The 18,793-nt window shown below is 37.1% G+C and overlaps 1 pseudogene; it reads left to right on the top strand.

The window, feature by feature from the left end:
- The first annotated feature begins 5,254 nt into the window (after window positions 1-5,254).
- On the top strand, window positions 5,255-5,373 carry LOC148518302 (5S ribosomal RNA; annotated as a pseudogene).
- Window positions 5,374-18,793: the final 13,420 nt, after the last annotated feature.

Below are 18,793 nucleotides of genomic sequence, written 5' to 3'. Positions count from 1 at the left end.
TTTTCAATTTAGGTTGTACAATAACTATTTTGCAACATGCATTCATTTAATCACAAGGACCAATGTCTGGCGGAGGACTCTAATAAGTGAGCACCTAAGTCTATTGGTATGTGATAGAATATACTATTTTTTATATCTCTATTGTGTATGTAAATAGAAGGTGTAATCGGTATCTTCAGTGTGTTGAAGTCAAGTTTTAAGTACTGTAGCTTGTGATCATATAGTGTATGTGTATTACCTTCTGATGTTCCTTGTAGTGATATCTGGGGGATTTATTTGATGAGTCTATCTCTAGGTACATTGTCCATTTGATGTATCTACCTATTATCAGTGTTACTTCTTGTATAATAGGATTTAATTTGCTATAAAGTCCAAGATAAAATCACTGACTGTCCCTGATTGACAAAACTGAATGAGTACTTGAAAACCTTATCCTTTACCTTTCAGTTTCATCTGCCATATGCCAAGGGATGGGATGTTATTTTTGCTAGTGGTACGGTTTAACTGTACATTTAGAAATTAGATTAGGATACATTTTGGATTTATTTTTATTTAGTGTTGCCATTGTGTATTGATTAATTTGTAAACACAACAGTTATTTTATCTTAAAAAATAATTTGTGCAAAAATAAATGCATTTTAGTTTCTGAAATATTATATACTGTATATTTGAAAACATTATTTTACTGGCTAGGAATTTAAGTTTGACTACATTATTTACCATTTTTAAGATCTTAATTAGACCGCAAATAATTATTGTGCTGCAAAACTGCAGTACTATATAATTCCTCTATAGAATATCACTTGACAAAATTCTCTAATATTGATTTGGTGAACCAAAAATTTATTATTTTTGTGCACCCAATTAAATAACTTTGTGGTATATTTACTAAGTGGAAGCTTTTCAAAGTTGCCACTTTCTGATGGTTCAGGCCACGGAATTTAAAAGGGCAATAATATTAAATGCAAAACCAGGAGTGTTTTGCATTTATTAATATTGCCCTTTTAAATCCAGTGGCCAGAACCCTAAGAAAGTCACTGTTTTTATTAAATACATGCTCTTGTGTAAGACAGTAATAAAATGATTTAAAACAGAATACTAAATTAATTAAACTACATGATGAAACATATTTTTGATTTATGAAACACAGGTAAAACAAAGCAATCTGGTGATCCTTCAATCCAGTTAAGTTTTACTCTAAATGACATTTATGTATTTCTGCACAATAAAATAATATAATATATTTGTTAACGAAAAGTCAGCATGACCTTGTGAGGTTACAACATTTAGTGTAAAGTGCAAATATCCAAGTTTGCAATGAACAATTGCTATAAATTCTGTAACAAGTGCATAATTAGATTTTCCTGAGCAGAGCTTAATTCTGCTTCAGTAGAATGTTGAGTGTTTACTTTTTACTTCATTGCCAAACATAAAACCAATCTAGTGTACATTCATTAATGACTCACAATTGGAAATTTATGAAGCTGAAAAAACAGTATTGAATATAAAAAGCTATTAAATATAATAACATAAGCATAAGAATGTCAGCAGTATGTTTATGTTCAAATTTATTATCAAATCTGAAAACTCCATAAAGTGTATAATTTCCAACTAGACATATTTTTAAGATGGCTACTATATTTTGTTGCCAAATGTTTAATTTTTGAAAATATAAAATTATGCTAATATTTTTGTTAAAACTAAAGGGGGGTATCCATTCGGCGATTTTAACAAGCGATTGCATGATAACGACGTTGTTATCGTGCAATCACTTGTAAATCGCACATGCATTGTACATGCATCGGGGATGTTTTGGTCGGAAGTGGCCAGTGATGCGCGTGCCCACTGGTTGCTTCCGACACCCGACATCGCCCGTACAAGCTGGTCAACCTGACTATCTCGTCAGGTTCAGCATGTGTGGGGATGGAGGGATGTGCCTGGACTGAACGAGTGAATGTTCAGTCTAGGTACATCACTTCATATACAAATGAGAGCATGACTGGAATGTCGTAATCATGCTCTCGTTTGTATATCTTTTAGTGGATATCCGCCTTAAGAGCATAAATCAAGGGGAAAACAAGATTAACATATTCGCATTAAATACATATAACTTTCTGTGTAACATTATGTGATGCCAGGTTCACACTATGCAATTCAGCCAACAAACGATATATCATTAAGTGGCCATGCTAAACACAATAAATATCACCAATAAGATCCTGCAGCGCTTACACCCATTTGCTTTTAAAGCACTCAAAAAGAAATGGAAACACATATAGTGCAATAGGTCATTGAATTCAATAAATTATTCAACCCAATATGGCTCTCCTACCGAAAATGGTGGTCTACAACATCAGTAGACAAATGGGCATGTGAGGGAAGTGGGTCACACCATTTTCTGTCAAATTATAATCTTCCTTCACTCTCCCATAATGTCATATGTCCATCACATATAGAACAAATATGAAATATCCAATAGTGTACTACTGTATTTATTATACATTGATTTATTATTTATTTATTTACAGTTTCTTATATAGCGCAACAAATTCCGTCGCACTTTACAATTTGAATTAACATTATACTGGGTTGTAAAAGACATACATACATACATACATAAAAGACATACATAAGGGTAAGAGGGTCCTGCTCCAAGCTTACAATCTATAGGAAAATAGGTGTTGATACACAAGGATAGGTGCTACAATTTGCAAATTGGTCCTGCCCAATTGCAGATTACATAAAACATAACAGATTAAAAACTCCACATAAGGTAGGGAATAGATGGACTCTTACCAAATGGTATTGTCTACCAGATGTAAATAGTATACAAATAAACATGGTTACAAGAATACCAGGCATCCCCAGGCAAACTCATCCCACCATCCCAAATCTTCCACCTTCTGTGTCTTCCTCTGCCATCAACGTGTTTTTATACCTGCATATGTATCTACCTCAAGGCATGTGGAGGAAGTCAAGGGGGACTGATTTTTATACCTCCATCCTTCAGAGAATTATATCACCTAATGCCAGACATAGACCAACTCACTCCTAATCCCTATTGTAAAGAGGCCGACATTACCTAATCTAGTTGAGCCATCCCTGTGTTTCATAATTCCTAGAGATACCGTTCTGATTAAATCCCACATAACTTCTGGTGGAAGTGACATCATGTGTCCATATAAAAGGTTTTGCTTTATTCTTCTTTCCGTGTTCCATAGTACAAACCAGAAGTTCTGAGTCCTGCTTCCAGTTACGCTCAAGGTGCATCTTCCTGTTGGACCCGTCAGAGAGCAGTGACGTACTTCCGCATAGAGCGGCACCCCTTTAGGCACATATTAGAGACCTCGATTGCCCTGTTCAAGTCTCAGAGAAGCATCCTCGTAATCGCCATTTTGGAGTAGTACCAGTATTCGTATTATCCCTGGTAGCGATTTTGAGGTGGATTGCACAAAGTCCAAAAATTACATCAAAGGTTTTAATTTATCTATAAAACAATAAAACATTGTTAGTATACAGTACTGTAAAAAAACATAACTTAATAAAATCAAATAAATCATTTATAGAAACCACTTTACTTTGAAGTCGTTGTTTAAACTGGATGGTATAAGAGTTTAAAATAATAATTAAAATGAATTTCCTTCTGGGCTAATTTTTGTGTAATATCATTCATCCCACTGCTTGCAGTGACTTTTTTAATCCATAGAAATGTAATATATGTTTAGTATTTTACTGGTGGACCTCTTTAAAAGGCTCAGATAGAGCATGGGTATCTTTCCTCTTTAGAATATTCAGAATTTTGCTCACTAATGTGGATTTTTAGTGGCCTGCTGGTCCTGCCAATATAAAATGTATGCCACGAACACTCTGATATAATGTTATCAGAGTGGCTACATTATATCGACAATATACTGTTGATATGGGATGGCACTCTCATAGAACTAGAAGAATTCATGCGCACCCTCAACAAAAATAACATCAATCTCAAGTTTACTTATGAGGCAAGTCATACTAATATATCATTTTTAGATCTAAAGATATATAGAGATTAAAACAACATGTTGGCTACAGAATTATTTAGGAAGAAGACCGCTACGAATAGCCTTCTACATCATTCCAGTTCTCATTTTCCCCCAACGTTGGATAATATCCCTAAAGGGGAATTTTTGAGACTTAAAAGAAACTGTTCTGATAATACCACTTATCAAATTCAAAGTTTGGAATTAACAGAGCACCTCAAAGAAAGAGGATATAGTAGGAAGATCATCAAAAGGGCATCCAATTATGTTTACAAGAACACAAGGGAATCTCTGATTTTTGGAAATAAGAATACTAAGAAATCTGAAGAAATCAGATTCGTGGGGAAGTTTTGTCACAATTGGAGAGATATCAAACAAAGGATCCAAAAACATTGGCACATATTGTTGTCAGATCATGATCTAGCAGCCAAATTGGATAAGAGAGTCTCCATGAGCTTGAGGAGATCTCCAAATTTAAAGGACAAATTGACAAAACGCCATTACACAAAACACCCCCCAAAGAAACCACCTGCTGTCGGAACGTACCCATGTGAATCCTGTAAAAATTGCAGATACATCAGTAATAAGACCAAAATCAAGGACTAATTTGGCAACACTATATCTTTGACTAAGTATATTAATTGTTGAACCAATAATGTAATTTACAGCATAGAGTGTCCTTGCAGGATGAGATACGTCGGGATGACTACACGTATGATAAAGCAAAGAATTATGGAACATATGGGTACAATTAGGAATGCACAATCTGACTTATGCAAAATGAAACAACTTACAACTGTAGCACGGCATTTCTATCATAAACACAATAGCTCCTATCAACAGATAAAAATCTATGGGCTAGAAACAGTCAACCTTGGTATAAGAGGAGGAGACGTGATTAAAGAACTCCTCAAAAAAGAGAGCAGCTGGACTTTTAGATTAAATAGCATTGCACCTTAAGGCATGAATGAGTATGTCAATTTTAGTGTATTTTTATAAAATATAATCAATATTATCATCATAAGAAATACCTTTTATTATTGAATTAATTATAATACATCTCAAACACATGACATATTAAATAATATTTTTTTTAAAAAAAATTGCATTATTACACTATCACGGTATTTTAAAACTTCTTCATATTTCACTTTGCACTTTTTTTCACTTATGAACACCTGTATACATCATTTTTATTTATTATATTCTACTATTATATTTTTCTACACTTATTAAGCTACAGCCACACCACACTGGACATACCCAACCTCGTCTGATCTTGGAAGCTATGCAGTGTTGGGCCTGGTTAGTACTTGGATGGGAGACCACATGGAAATACCAGGTGCTGTAGTTATATTTTCTACCACTAATATAACTCAGCTGGACTATATGTACACACTTTCACACAATTCACTCAATGATATAGTTTTTACACTTGTAATTTATTTTACTTTATATCTAATTTATTTATTTTAGGTTTGAGATAGTATTATTATAATTTTTGGGTAAATATAAACAATTTATTTTTTCATCAATCTGTTTTTGTTAATTATATTTATTTTATTATATAATTTTTAAAATAAATGTGGTTTCAAATAGTAATAATTTTGAGACTACATTTTTATTTGTGACCAATTCAAACTTATGACAGACTAAGCGATCTGTCAATAACTTTATCTCACTAACGATGGATTTTCTTCAGTGTTAACTGATAAATGGCCCAGGAACACATCAATCACAGAAAGATGTCCCTGATTGGCCAATCCATGTATTTATACTGACAGAGTCTCCTGCAATCTGGGCAATCTCTTTGTGTGAAAAAGCCTCTTGGGCGAAATGTGCGTCACCACCTGAGTACCTGTCAGCTGATTACAGTCACATGACCGCAACTGCATGATTGTCTGCAGAGTTAGTCTCACCTAAGTCAGACTGGATGCCTTATCCATGAGCTGGAGACTTACAGCCTTGACTACAGCGTTTATCAGCTGAGTATCAATATACGATCACTATTGTGCAATTCACAATAGGCATTATCTTATACCTGACTTAGGATGTGTGCATTTAACCACTAGGTATACTGCATAGAGACATGTGATCGCCGCTGTGCGATTCTAAGCAGATCCTACAGTGCTTTTGATTAATAGATTTGTGCATTAACTACAGCTATACTGCCAATCAATTCTTTACTGAACAGGAGTAGAGATATGTGATCACCGGTGTGTGATTCAAAGCAGACACTAGTATATATTTGATTTAGGTTTTGTATATTTAAACCAGAGTTATATTGCCAATTTTCATCCCAACAGGAAGAGAACACAGCAGCATAGTATTGGACTAATTACTTGCATTTAAACACTATGTGCATGGTCTAATAGATATTTCTCTATCTCTCCTGGTAGTGATCTGATTGCTCCTGGGCGCATTTAACCCTGCAATGCCTTTATGGTAACAAGGTCTATCCGATTGAGCATGCATTTCACTTGATGAAGACAAAACTGAAGGGAAAATGCCCCAAGAACAAGCAGGAAGTGAAGACATATGCATTTGAGGCCTGGCAGAGCATCACCACGGATGAAACCCAGCATCTGGTGATGTCTATGCATTCCAGACTTCAGGCTGTAATTGCCTGCAAAGGATTTGCAACAAAGTATTAAAAAGTGAAAGTTAGATTTAGGATTGTTTAGTTTGTCCCATTACTTTTGGCCCCTTAAAAAGTGGGAGGCACATATAGAAACCGTTGTAATTCCAACACCGTTCACCCAATTTGGATGTAATTACCCTCAAATTAAATCTGAAAGTCTGCAGTTAAGGCACATCTTGTTTGTTTCATTTCAAAACCATTGTGGTGGTGAATAGAGGCCAAAATCTGAAAATTCTGTCAATGTCCCAATATTTATGGACCTGACTGTATGTATATGTGAGTCTATCTTCTTTCCCCATACATGGGATAGAGAAATAGCTCATATTACTTTCGCCTAATTTTTCCTGCTATAACAATTAAGTTTTTCTCTGTAAAGCAGGACCTTATTATTGAAACCAGTGTTTTTTCAATCTTAAAAAATATATATTTTTCTACATATTTATAGTGGACACCTTACCATATTTTTCATGGGGTCTGGCACACTATTATTTTAACAAGTATTATTAAAAGTTTATGTTTTAAATAAACAAACTATTAAATTTTTCTACTATTATAATTCATTAACTAAGAGTGCCCCACACAATAATCTCTTTGGCCTGCCTGTGCAGGAATTTTGCTCAATTTGTTGTTTCTGACTATTGGGTGCACAACACCATTATCACAGCAAAGGATTTTTCCAAAGCATATATCATTACAGTTGGATTATCTATTTATTTATTTTCATAATCAAATTTATAATATTTATTCATTGTCTCTCTGTGCAGAATCTCAGTTCTCACTTTCCCATTTCCTGTTTTTTATGAGGTTATAAAATCCTTAATTTTGTATTTTTTTCCATTGATAGTCACATCCAATTTTTTATTACCAAAGTTATTTGGAATATTTTTGCAACCCATGCAACATCCGCATCTAAAAAACCCTTCTGAAGCAATCATAAAAGGTTTAGGTGCTGGAGCAAAGAAGCTTTTCACTAACTTCGATTTTAAGTTAGCTGCCTTTCTAAAAATGCAAACTGGTACATGGGGTAAGTCATTTCCAATTATTGGGTCTTTCCTCAATAAATTCCAATATTTGTTAAGTATTCTGTTAACTATCATGTTGGGCTGTATAGTCTGTAATAAAAGATCATCTAAATTTATCATCTTTCTGTTTTATTTTTTCTCCTCCACCTCTAATAAGGTTTTTACAATCCAATTTAGAGGCTTTATTTAAAGATGATGTTACTTCTCTTGTCTCATACCCGCATAAGGTAAAACACTCTTTCATCTCCTCTGTCTGCAAGAGAAACATGGTCTGTACAATTCCTTTTTTAAACATTTGAATTGACCCATAGGAACAGCATTCAACTAACTTTGATGGTGACAACTGTTTTTATCAATAAATGCTCATGAGTAAGTAGGTTTCATAAAAAATGTGGTCTTATTAAGCCCATCATCTATATATATATATATATATATATTTATGTATATAGTCAAATCTAAAAAGTCCACACTTTCTTGACTAATATTATGGGCCGTATTTAATTAGTGGCAAAAACGGGCATTTTTTTGCCATTGGCAGTTTTTTGCCAAAAAAGGCAACATTTTCACCAAAAAAACGGTGGAAACAGCAAACAGACGACAATGGAGAAAAAGAACTGGAGAAAAGTTTTCTCCATTCCAGCCCAGGAGAAAAAAAAAGCAAAATCCCTATTTTTGGCTAAAAATGTGGGGAGTTCTTTCAGAACCCTCTAGACACTCCCCGTAATGTTAAATTACCCCAAACATTTTTTATAAGTTGCATACTTTGGTGAAAAATTACCACACAACTTTGGGGTGAAATAAAAAATAATTGGAAATAATTTTAATGTATTGGGTCTGATTTTTCGGGGAGCAGTATGGATGCATCAAGTGTTTTAAACATTGCACGCGGTCCACCTGGCAGTTTTTTAAATTGCATTTTTACGACACGAAAATATACTTGCACCCATATTAGCATACTCCCAATTTACATGGGACAGTATTTTCCCTGAAAAAATAGCTTTCTATCATTTGCAATGATTTATTTTTTTTACCCAAAAATTGCGCGGATGTTTTTTGCCAAAGTATGCAACTTACAAAAAAATTGGGTAATTTATCAAAGGGTTCTGAAATAAATTTTTACATATTTAGCCTAAAATAGTGATTTTGCATCTTTTCTCTCCTGGTCTTGGATGGAGAAAACTTTTCTCCAGTTTTTTTTCTCCATTTTCACCTGTTTGCCTTTTTTTGGCAAAATGTTGCCATTTTTTTTGGCAAAATGGCAAAAAAACATCAGTTTTGCAGCTAATAAAATATGGCGCTATATGTTAAAACTGTATTCCTTTTGTTGTTGTTCAGAAGAGAGCAAACATTCTTTAAATTATCCATTTTGCCCTTCCAGATAAATAAAATTTCATCAATGTACCTGTGCCAGGACACTAGGTTTACCCTAAAGGGGTTGGTACCCCAAATTGACTTGGTCTTCCAGAGCCCAATAAAAATATTTGCATCATTTGAGGTGAACATAGTGCCCATTGCAGTGCCCCTCTTCTGTATAAAATATTAATCTTTAAAAATAAAATAATTATTAAAAAGTATAAAACCTAGCCTTTCAATTAAAAATTCTTGTAAATCAATTTCACAGTGTAGATCCATTCAGGGCTTTTCAGACCATATCTATCTCTTTCTGGTGGTCTATTATTGTATACAAGGCAGTCACATCTGCTGTCACCAGATAAGTTTTTTTCCCATGTGATTTATTCTAACATATTTAAGACATCCCTGGTATCCCTCAGGTGGGATTGGCTAGCTAAAATAAGGTGCTGTACATAAAAATCAATTAATTAGGATAACGCAGCTGTAGGCGAGTCAATCCCTGAAATTATGGATCTTCCTGGGGGGGAGAATAGGATGTTTTTGCATTTTGGGTAAAATATATATTGTGGGAATCACCAGGTTTTCATTAAATAAAAACGTAGAGTCCGATTCTGTTAAGGTTCCCCTTTTATTACACTTCTCAATTACATTTTAGAGTTGCAATGTAAATTTTGTTGTGGGGTCATCCCTCATTTTTCTATACGTATCTTTATCCCCCAATTGTCTATAAACTTCGGAATTATAGTCATTTATATTCAGAAGTATGATCCTGCACACCCCTTATCCACGTGTTTTATATAAAAGTTTATATCTTCATTAAGGGTCTTTATCACTTTACTCTCTATGATTAATAAATTCAAAATGATCAATTTGGAGTCTTTGTTGATATAAAAAAAATGTAAGAAAATCAACTCTAAAGATTTTTTTTTATATAAAATCAGAGGGGGAGAGGGAAATGAGATACCGGAGAATACCAGTTTTAAAATAAAGTCCATTTTTTACCCAACCTATCTTAAAGGACATTTTTAGAGACTTTTAATTGTTTAATGAGAGCTGACATAGAAAAATTAGAGACATCCAAAATAAACTATAATTTATCATTCAAAGAGAAAAGCGATAAAGACCCTTAATGAAGATAAAAACTTGATTATAAAACCCATGGATAAGGGGGGTGGGATTGAACTTCTGAATATAAATTTTTATGGTTTAAAAAAAGTCACTACAAGCAGTAGGATGAACGATGCTACACAAAAAATAGCCCAGAAGGAAGTTAATTGTATATATAATTTTAAAACTCTTATACCATCTGGTTTAAACAAGTACTTTGAAGTAAAGTGGGTTATATAAATATTTTATTTGGTCTTGAGTGATGTTTTTTACAGTACTTTATAGTAACAATGTTTTATTGTTTTACAGATAAATTAAAACCTTTGATATAATTTTTGGGACTTTGTGCAATCCACCCCAAAATGGCTAGATAATACTAATACTGGTACTTCTCCAAAATGGCGACTATGAGGACATTTCCCTGAGACTTGAACAGGGCAATCGAGGACTCTAATATGTGTCTTAAGGAGTGCCACTCTATGCGGAAGTATGTCATTGGACTCTGACGGATCCAACAAGAAGACGCACCTCGAGCGTAACTGGAAGCAGGACTTCAAACTTCCGGTTTGTACCATGAATGCAGAAAGAAGACTAAAGCAACACCTTTTATATGGACACATGATGTAACTTCCACCAGAAGTTATGTGGGATTTAATCAGAATGGTATCTATAGGAATTAAGAAACACAGGGATGGCTCAACTAGATTAGGTAATGTCAGCCTCTTTACAATGGGGATTAGAAGTTAGTTGGTCTATGTCTGGCATTAGGTGATATAATTCTCTGATGGATGGGGTATAAATATCAGTCCCCCTTGACTTCCTCCACATGCCTTTTGGAAGATACATATGCAAGTATTTAAATACATTAGTGGTGGAGGAAGATGCAGAAGGTGGAAGATTTGGGACTTAACCTGATGGTGGGACAAGTTTGCTTAAGGACCCCTGGTTTTCTTGTAACCCTGTTTATTTAACAATGTTGACAATGTCCTCAATAGATCAGGAGGTTTGGCCACTCAGCTAATAAATTGGGAAGTGGTCAGCACTCTGCAACAACAGATGATCTCCGGTAGACCTGTCTACTTCACCAGGCATACTGGAGAGCCAGCCAAGAATTTGGAGTTTCCTCATGTTCCAGGAGAGTAGCTACAGTATGTGTGAAACATATTCACATTTTATTTAGTTAAAGCCTTTGCTTCAGAAAAACAGGATAATACTATTTAACAGTTTACAAAAGTATAGGCAAAGGCATGCAGTATTTTAAGTCTGTGCCCATTATCGACTCCTGCCTGTCTATACCTTCTAATATCCTGCCTATATCTTCTAATAATTGTCGCTATTTAGCGTAATGAGTCGCACAAGAAATAAATGCTTTCAGGCTTTGAGTGTGGTTCCAAAGAACAAAAAGTTATTATTCAATATAAAAACAGATGGTTACACGCTGTGATCTAAAGACAATTAGTGCAAATAAATCATACAGACCCAAGGTACAGTTGTTACATGTGCATGCGCTCTGGACCCAGATACCAGCATCAGTATAGAAACCTCCATCAACAGCACAGCAAGAAGACTGGCTTCCGAGTTCAGAGAGCCCACATATATAATCTTTACAGGGATAGGCAATACAATAGAACAGTTTGGCATGATTCCATTGGTTCTTCTTCCTGGTTCTTCTGTTACAGTATAGTTCATAGGTCAATACGAATGGACACAAACCAGCTTCCAACAGCCCTTTGTGTCCTTTTCCCGCTGCATGCTAATCTAAGCTGATAACATTACAGAGTACATTTTAACTCTCTATAGTCCATAGTTTGCAGATGCATGTAGCGATCTACTCACCGATGATACCAGAAATCTGTTGAGATACAGTGGATCAGTACAACACCAAACACGGTCTGCTTACCATGTACTAAACCTTAGATATCAAATAACCTTTATTTCACAACATTAATAATTACTGAATAAACCTTGAATATTACACTTTAATGCTAGGGAACCTTTTATGTAAGTGTGCAGTGTGTAAGTATTGGGGAATTAAGAAAAGACGCTAGTTAGCGCTGTGTGACTACGTGTTTGTGGAGTACACCATGTTACGTGTTTTGCAGGGTTATGTGTTTTAGTGACTGTCTGTATTTATATGGTGAGTACTTTTCACTTCTTTCTATTGCATGGGACTCGCATGATGCTAAATAATAGCATCACCGTATGTACCTATAATGGGCGAGATTCACTAAAATGGCGCTGGGCGGCCAGTCGCAAAATGGCGTCTCATTGCCATTCGCAAAATGGTGTTGCGCAGATTTAATTTTAAATCGATCCTGTCTCAACAAGTTATCCGGCTTTGACGGTCCACCCTTTGATAGCAAACAACATGCTATCATACTCTGATTTTAAAATTTATTTAGGTTACATTATGACATATTATTTAATGTTAATTTATGGGATGGCACAAGGTGGTTCTTAATCCAACAATAATGTGTCTCTAGGAGGGGACATAAAACTACCCTTATATGCTCACCACAGATCTTGGAAGATCATGGGAAAGAAGTGGGGATGCACCAATCCTATAAAAGAATTCTTGAGGGGGAATAGGGACTTACATTATTTAAGATGTTTTAAAATAACATTTTAATAACATATTTGTATGCATGTCTAAATCTTATACATCTTATGATGGTACCTTCTAGTTCAAGGTTGTAATGCAGTCCTACATTTACCTCAGTATTCATATTGCTACTACTGACCACCATCATAATTTCATTCCTTTGATTCACCTTATTTTTAAATTTTCCACATTTCAACACTGTAGGAACACACCTGACACATAAGCCAATTACTATGATGACAACCAGTATGAGGATCAGGAGTTTACCTATGCTCGCAATCATTTCCTGGACCCACCCTCCTAGACCTGAGTACCATTTCACTATGTTCAACCATGAAACCCATTCCTCTACCTTCTCCTCTACTTCAGTCACTGAAGCATTATGGTTCTTTCAAAATTCCCATTTCAGCTGCAGAATTTCATCCATCTTCCAGTCTATCACCTCCTTGGGATCGCTGGTATCATTTGTAATGTAAGTGCAACATTTTACACCAATTTGGATGGCCAAAGTTATGCAATACCCTCCAGTGACAGCTGTTAAATAATTTAACACTAGTCTATGTTGCACAAGTTCTTTCTTGTAAGCTTGAAGCTCCCTACCTGTATACCTGAATGTGTCATCATACATCTTGGTGATATTATCTATTAATTTAGCATGATCTTGGATATGTCTAAAATTTAGTGTACCCCGAGCGATCCTGGTGGGATCCAATGCTACCAAAACTTGAAAGCCAGTTGTCTCATTAATTAACTGTGTGGCTTTATGCACGTCACCAGGTATCATATTTCTTTTGTCGCTGTGTTCATACTGTGTGTGAAGATATGGTGATGGTGTGTTTTTATGAGTACCAAGCATTTCACCATGTGTAAGGGTCATAACATCTGGAACTACTCTTCCCAAATAACACAAACCTTCGGAACTCGGAGAGACACTTACATGCTTTCCTTCCACATATAAAATATACATCATCGGGGAGAACATAAGGAATAGTAAACATAATTATCATCATACACATTTCCCTGGCAAGTGATCCTACTTCAGGTTCTCCCATTTTACTCATACAAGTCTCTCATTGTAATGTCTTGGCACAATACCCTTCTGGTACCCTACCAATCTTTTCTTTGGTGGAACTCAGTGTATATTTATACCGGAAGTTTCTTCGACTCAACCTAATTGTGCATAACAGTTCAAAATTCATAGGCTCACGATCAGCTCTTAGTGAGAAGGTCTTCGTCTTATTATTCCCAGTCACCTCCCAACTTCCTGGTTCATTGGAGTTGGTGATATTTAAACATAAAAGTGATTTATCTACTTGGTACTGGTGGATTTTAAAATGAGGTGGTTTGGATTGAAGAAATATTCCATCTAGTGTATGCCCTCTTTGTGATTCTAAAATTTCAGAGATATTTATTGGGAATGGCACTAATCCTACATTATGCTGTCCTTGGGGCACGTGAGAGCACACCCAACAGTTGGTTTGGTTCAAAATTTTGCCCATCATGGTGTGATAATCCTCTAAAGGATACCCACCCAACACTGATTATACTTAGGTTGACACCGTTGGATGCAATTCTCATCGATTACGGACCCACAGAACTCACACATACAATAATCCTCAGATGATAAACCTTCACACTGTCTCCGAGTTTCCAGAATAAAAGATCTCTTAACAATTTCTGTACTAAGTTTGGTCAGACACTCCCCTCATTGGCATAGCACTCCTCCTCTTGACTCCACTCCATCACTACTGCCATTAGCTCCCATCTTCTCTATTGGTCCCCTGTCACAGAAACCAGAAATCCCCGAACAAACCAGGATGATGGAAACTCTGGAAGAGAATACAATAATGAACACAGCAGACCAGTCCATTGCCGTACCAAGGACCTGCAAATTTCTTTAGTTCAGATATCTTACTGCAACCTTTTAACACTCCCGGAACAAGCTCGCGATCGACAGGTACATGTTATCTGCCTCGTCTCCGCCTTGTTTCTCCACCAGTTGGTTGACCTTCTTACAGTGAGTGGAATGGATCCAGGTATCTCTCTCTGCCACCTTCAATGAGGTTGTACTAGTCAGCAACACCTGATGGACCTTCCCACCGATCAGTCAAACAACCTGAAAGCAAGAAATTTCTGATCATAACAAATTCTCCAGGTTCAACATCATGACAGTTTGTTTCATGCATATCATGTGACAACAATTTCAGTTTATGCTGTTGCTGTTTTAACTGTTTACACATTGTTATAAGATACCTTACAGTTACCTCGTTGTTACCTTTCAAATCCTCCTGCGAACTTATAATCAAATGAGGTTGTCTACCAAACAGTATTTCAAAGGGGGACAGACTAAGAGGGGGTCTAGGAGTTGTCCTGATACTATAAAGGACAAGTGTTAGTGTTTCTTGCCAACCTAGTCCAGTTTCCGACATGATTTTACTTAATTTGTTTTTAATAGTACCGTTCATCCTCTACACCTTGGCACTGGCTTGCAGTTGGTAGGAGGTATGAAGTCGACTATTAATACCCATCAGTTTACACATATTTTGGAAAACATCACCTGTGATATGAGTACCCCTATCACTCTCAATAATTTTAGGGATACCATATCTACATACAAACTCCTGAACAATTTTCTTGGCAGTGAATGCAGCAGTATTAGTGGCAGCTGGATATGCCTCAACCCAACTGGAAAATACATCAGTGCACACTAATACATACTTGAGATTCCTGCATAGTGGTAATTGGATGAAATCAATTTGAATACCTGAAAAGGTACGTCGGTCAGAGGAATATCAGTGGTTCGGTAGGGATCATTTTCCCAATGTTTTTCCTCAAGCAGGTCAGACAGGACATTGCTCTCTTCTCCACTTGAGAAGAAAAACCCGGAGCACACCAGTATGCTCTCACCAATATGAACATACCTTGCTTTCCCAAATGAGTCAAACCATGTGCTGCCTCAGCCAGGCTTGGGTAGTACACCTTGGGAGCCACTGGCTTACCTTGTCCATCTCTCCAGAGTCCAGAAGGCTCTTGCCCACATCCCTTGGACTTCCAGACTGCCTTTTCCTGAATGGAACACAAATTTTGCATCTCAATTAATTTCAGCATGTCAATCGTTTGAAAAGTCATCATTTGTTCAGTTGGTACATTCATTTTTAACCCTGCTGCCCACTTTGCAGCTTCGTCTGCCCTGTTGTTGCCCAGTGACACCGGATCATCATCACCACATGTATGGGCTTTACACTTAATTACCGCCACTGTCTTAGGCAATTGAATTGCTGTCAATAGTCCTTTTATATGTCTGGAATATGCAATTGGTGTGCCTGCTGCTGTCATAAATTTTCTCAGACACCATAGAGTGCCGAAATCGTGTACTACCCCGAAGGCATACCTAGAGTCAGTGTAGATATTAGCAGATTTACGTTCCACTAATTCACACGCCCTCTTTAGTGCCACCAGTTCCGCCACTTGGGCCGAGTGTGGTGGGCCTAAAGGTTTGGCCTCTATGACGACCTCGTCATTTACCACAGCATAACCTATACATGATTCTCCAGTGTCAGTTTGTCTATGACAACTCCCATCCATGTAAAATGTCACATCTACATTTTCTAAAGGTGTATCCTGTATGTCAGGTCTTGCAGTAAAGGTTTGATTCAGATATTCCATACAATCATGTGCATCAATATACCTGCAGAACTCACCTTTCACCAGGAACTCACCTCTCTTCACCCTTTGTGTATCATGTTGCACATATGGTAAATACATAGCTGGGTTTAATGTACTGCACCTTTTGATGGTGATGTTTGCAGGTGCTATTAAGGCCAGTTCCCATTTTGTGAACCTAGCTGAGGAGACATGTCTGGTTTGGGCAGAGTTTAGCAAAGAAGATACAGCATGGGGAGTATAGACAATCATATCATGGCCTAATACTACATCCTCACTCTTACTGACCAGTAGAGCAGTTGTTGCTACACTTCTTAAATACATTGGGAGTGATCTTGCAACAGTGTCCAATTGTGCACTGTAGTATGCTATGGGCCTACTGGCATCACCATGTTTTTGTGTGAGGACAGCTGCTGCACAACCATCAGCTTCTGTACAATACAAATCAAAAGGTTTTTCATAGTCAGGTATTACCAATGCAGGTACTCTTGTCAGACTATCCTTAAGATTAAGGAAAGCCTACTCTGATTCCTCTGTGTGTATGACACGATCGGGCTTTGAGCAATAGACTAAGGACCTCATTCAGAGTCGGTCGTTGTGGCCGCATGGTCGTACGGGAAAAGGGGCAGGATATGCATATGATTCCCTCGCAAGTTGCGTCCCTAAGATCGGATCGGTAGCTGGCCGACCAATGGGGATGAAGCGGCCGGAAGACAAAAAAATATGCCCCCTTCTCGTACGCATTACACATCATCTCCGGGCATATAAGGATTAATCGAGACCATCGAGAACCATCGGAACTGGTCGTAGAGCTTAAGGTTGACCATACCCTCTCTTAAGCTCTACGATCATGTCAGTGTAAAAACCTTCCATGTCACATGTGCCATGACGCTACTTTGTTAATTATGCACTCCCATAAAATGCCATTCGCATAATTAGGCACGACTGCGTTCGGATCTCCACTCCCCCGTTTTCAAGCACCTTCCCCTGTTACCACCCACAAACGCCTCATTCTGTCACTCAAACTACCGACCTGGCTGTGTTCAAGGAGAGAGAAATTTGTGATCATAGCAGCTAGTTTGCACATGCGCATTGCGAACTTTACGCATGTGCAGTTTAGCGAACATCGGTGGCGTACAACCGTGCGGCCGCTACGACCGACTCTGAATGAGGTCCTAAGTCCTGTAATGGCAAAGCCAAAATAGAAAAACCTGGCATCCAAATTCTGCAGTATCCACACATTCCCAAGAAGGTACAAATTTTTTTTGGGTTCTGCGGCAGTGTCATGTTCTGTATGGCTTGTACTCTGTCATTAGTCAGATGTCGTTACCACTGGGTTAGGCAGTGTCCCAAGTATTTAACCCTGGGCTGGCATGGCTGTAGTTTGTCCTTAGCAACTTTGTGTCCTATTTACGAGAGATGAAGCAATAAAAGTTTAGTATCATTTAAACATGATATAAACGAATCAGAACAAAACAATAAGTCGTCCACATATTGTATTAGAACAGATCCATTGGCAGGTTGAAAAGATTGTAAACAGTCGTGCAAGACCTGGGAGAAGATACTGGGGCTGTCTATGAAACCCTGGGGAAATCGTGTCCATGTGTATTGTACACCCCTGTATGTAAAAGCGAATAGGTACTGACAGTCAGGATGAAGAGGTACAGAGAAGAAAGCAGAACAGAGGTCAATGACAGTGAAATGGGTTGCATTTGGTGGGATCTGCATGAGAATGACAACTGGATTCAGCACTACGGGAAATTGACTCTCTACTACCTTATTAACCCCTCTATGGTCTTGTACCAGCCTATAACCCATCCCATCACTCTTCTTCACAGGAAAGATGGGACTGTTGGCTACACTTGCTGTACAGGTTAAAATTTCCTGCTGTAATAATTGCTCAATTATGGGATAAACCCTGCATAAGCACCGTACTTAGTATGCATAATATGCCGTGCCGACACAAGCAGCGCTTCCAACAGCAGCACATCATCTAACATCTCTACAGTTTGCTTGGCTCCCATTCTGGGAGAACCCTAAGCATTTCAATAGAGATTTAAACTGGTAAAAGACAGTCAAGATACTTTCACTTACCTGTGGACGATATTAACAGGATGTGCCCACACACTTATGGAAGAATAACCAGGCTGCTTCCACGCACCTAATCCCTGTTTGACTACCTTTCAACTGCTAGCATGTAGGTATTCCAATAACACCTACCCTTTTCAATGATTTTGTCCACCCTCTGCTCAGTTCACAATCACAATTTAGCCAAAACTGTGAGGTTCAATTACAATGCTCAAATAACCCTAACTGATCACTGAATATTGCAATCACACTGAGAGCCGAAACTACAACAAAGACAACAACTACACCTGCTTATGTG

This window comes from Taudactylus pleione, unplaced genomic scaffold (genome assembly GCF_031769625.1).
Source record: "Taudactylus pleione unplaced genomic scaffold, aTauple2 ptg000201l, whole genome shotgun sequence".
In the NCBI taxonomy this organism is placed as follows: domain Eukaryota; kingdom Metazoa; phylum Chordata; class Amphibia; order Anura; family Myobatrachidae; genus Taudactylus; species Taudactylus pleione.
Note: the sequence above shows the minus strand (reverse complement) of the source record. Positions and strands in the feature narration are given on the sequence as shown.